The sequence below is a fragment of the Corapipo altera genome, unplaced genomic scaffold (assembly GCF_003945725.1).
Source record: "Corapipo altera isolate COAL_440 unplaced genomic scaffold, ASM394572v1 0, whole genome shotgun sequence".
NCBI classification, from domain to species: domain Eukaryota; kingdom Metazoa; phylum Chordata; class Aves; order Passeriformes; family Pipridae; genus Corapipo; species Corapipo altera.
The window spans coordinates 249371-252417 of record NW_020884872.1 but is presented as its reverse complement, the minus strand read 5'-3'; the positions used below and the strand labels follow the sequence as shown (position 1 = coordinate 252417).

The following is a 3047-nucleotide window of genomic DNA, read 5'->3' as shown; positions in this document are numbered from 1 at the left end:
TCAACTGTGGGACACAACCATCAACTGTGGGACACAACCAGCACCTCCATCAACTGTAGGACCACAACTGTCACTGACATCACTATTTATTGCACACACTCAGGTAAAAACCCCCCAAAATCTATGGGCTGTATCCCCCAGTTCTGATTTTTCAGCGATATCAGCCCAGTTTGTGTCAGAGAGGCACCTGTTGGCCACCGATCCCAAAAGGGACCGACCAGCAATGGCACTGGGTGGACACATCGGGCACATCTGTTTAAAAACTGACAACAAAACCACCGGGGATTTTTTCCCTCTTGTTCCAACACAGCCAAGATTTCATCTCTTAAGCGTCCCCAGGCTGGAAATTATCTTGCCATGAGTACATCTCATCAAGTCCTCTGAACAACTACACAGGACAGGACTAAAAGTGTCCTACAAATGCTCTAACAAATATTATTTATTACAAATTTCTATACAAATAAATAATAAATATATAGAGAATTAATAAATATAAAATAAGTAATTATGCAATATAGGAATATAGAATTTTATCATATCAATATTATGATATTAATAAGTCCATTTCAAGCTGAACACTAGGATCAGTCTAGGAGCTTTTAAGAGTGCAAACGCTCTCATAAATATATTATTATATATTTATATACAAATTTATAATAAATAAATATAGAATACATAAATACAGGATCAATAAATATACAATAAATATGTGATAAATATACAATAAAGAAATACACAATAAAGAAATGTACCATTTATAACTCCACTTAATATTTAATAAATCCATTTCAGTCTGACCACAGGGGTCAACCCTGGAGATCTGAAGAGAGCAAACATCCTGGGAATAAATGGCAAAGGGATTTCAGGGCAGATTTTACACTCGGACAGTGGCTGAGAAGAAACCCCAGCAGAGCAGCAGCTCCATAAAAACACCACTGTTCATCTCACTGCCACACTGACATTTAAAGCAGCTCCTCAGAATGTTTCTTGGCAAATTAGCTGGGATTTATTTCAGCAATTTTATCACAGGTCACATCTGCAAACTCCATTTTCTGTCTGTGTTGACTGTGGGCAAATGTCAGGGAGAAGCCCCCCCCAGAACGTGACCTTTGAGGGAGATGCTGCTGGATACACCAGTCCTTGCCCAGGACAGGGATCATAAATTAGAGGTCCCATAAAGCCCAGCTTTGCAGGCAATGCCACCTCTGTTCTCCTGAGAAATCACAGCCACTGGGTAAATTCATTGCACAGCTCCCAAAGGCACACGGGAGCTAAATGGGGACACTGAGGGATAATATTCCAGCAAAGATGTTCAGAGAACTGTGAGAAATCAACAGTCATCTTTGGAGCTCCTGAGACAGTATCACAACATCTTAACCTGACACAAAAATCAAATTTCACTCTACATCTTTCATCATTCTTGAATTGCCCAAGTAGAGTGGCTGGAACTCTCACAGCCTGGCCCTGGGGACTGGAGACTTCTGGGGGTTATTTAATTTCCAATAATTTTCTACTATTTTATTATTATTATTTTAATTTGGTTTTCTAATACTGTAATATTACTTTAATTTATAATCCTAGTTTTCTAATATATCTAATATATACACTTTATCTCGTGCAACTAGCCACTATTTCAGGCTTTGTCCTTCCTTTTGTCACTGTTTGACAATTAACTGCTGGAAGTTGCTGTGAATTTAAAAGTAAAGGGTTACAACTGCTCTGTCTCTAACGAAGGCACTGACATTCCTCTGCAAAGCTCCAGTGTGCTACAACTGCTTTTCGTTCAAAGCAAAGTGTTCTAAAAAGCAATTTCCCCCCCCCCTTAATTTCACAAGTCCCTGAAGTTTTCTAAAGCAGAACAAATTCAAGATCCTAACTGGGTAGAGAGTGAAACTGGCCAGTGCTTCCAGCCCTTTGGAAAAACTCACATTTCCATCCCACACCGGAGTGAGGACGCTGAGGATGCTTTTTGCAAAGCAAAGCAAAAGCTGGAAGAAAAGAAAGCTGGAGAGACAGTTGGTCCAGAGGAAAGGCTGTGGAGAGGGACAAATCCCTGGATTATTTTCTCTTACCACGTCACACTCTGCTGTTTGTCCACACAAAAGGCTGAGGAGTCCTCCAGAAGGATTAGAGTTTTTCCTTCAGTTCCTGCTTCAGATGCAAGTGATTCCCGATCTCCTAAAGCCAAGGGTGAGGGTGAGTGAGTGAAGGAAGCAGCCACACCTGCATCCTGTGCCCCTGGATCCTCCCACCTCCCAGGAGGATGCCCAGCAGGATCCCTCAGAGCCTCCCACCCTTCGAGTCCTCCCCACACCCTCGGGAACATGGATCCTCCTCCTCTCTCTACATTTTCCTTCCTTAACAGCACAAACAGCCCCTCCCAACCACCCTGTAAATAGGATTCAATGCTAGGGAAAAAAAAGGAAAAAGGAGCTCCAGTGTGGTGTCACAAAGCTGAGCTCATCACTCAGATCCCATGGGAGAGCAACTTCATATCCTCTGGCAGGTAGAGGAACTCAGGGATGAAGAGGAATCACAGTTTTCTGGTGTCCAGCTCAACAGAAACACTCCAGTTAAACCTGCACACACAGACTCTGATATCTGTCTCAGATATCTTCCTGATTCCATGCATTTGTTCTATAACTTGCCCTGACATTTCCCCCACAACATCAAGGCCATCATTCCCTTGCTGCAGGTCCAGGTCAGGCAGCATCGTGGCCAGAATTTGTGCAACGTTCACTCACAGAGAACAGAGATTCAGGCTGGGGAGAAAGAATGCCAGTGGATTAGATGGAGATGGAGTTCTGTGTTCCAGTACAGAGCTCTTCATCTGACCAGGCTGGACTGATAGCCCAGCCTGGAAAGGCTCCAGATGGGACTCCCATAAACCAACACAACAGTGATGCAGTTCAAACTGCATCAAGATTATGTCAAAAACAACCAGTTCTTTCAAAGTTGAGCCCCTCAAGTTTTCACCTTGCAGGTGAACATTCCCTTAGATCCAAACCAATGCTAAGGGCTAAACTGAATTCAGACCAGAAACATTT

The 3047-nt window shown here is 42.7% G+C and overlaps 1 protein-coding gene across 6 annotated transcripts in view; it reads right to left on the bottom strand.

The window, feature by feature from the left end:
* The window catches only part of LOC113943028 (trifunctional purine biosynthetic protein adenosine-3-like), a 43010-nt gene that overhangs the window by 21417 nt on the left and 18546 nt on the right, over positions 1-3047 (bottom strand). For 4 of the 6 annotated variants that reach the window (XM_027634287.1, XM_027634314.1, XM_027634319.1 and 1 more), the window contains exons 1-2: positions 2745-3041; positions 2073-2178 (exon numbers count right to left, since the gene is read on the bottom strand). The gene's annotated coding sequence lies outside the window, so the exon portion shown is untranslated. Of the gene's footprint in view, positions 1-2072; positions 2179-2314; positions 2592-2744; positions 3042-3047 lie in introns of those variants that run through there. The other 2 variants (XM_027634295.1, XM_027634305.1) reach the window with 2 other exon arrangements.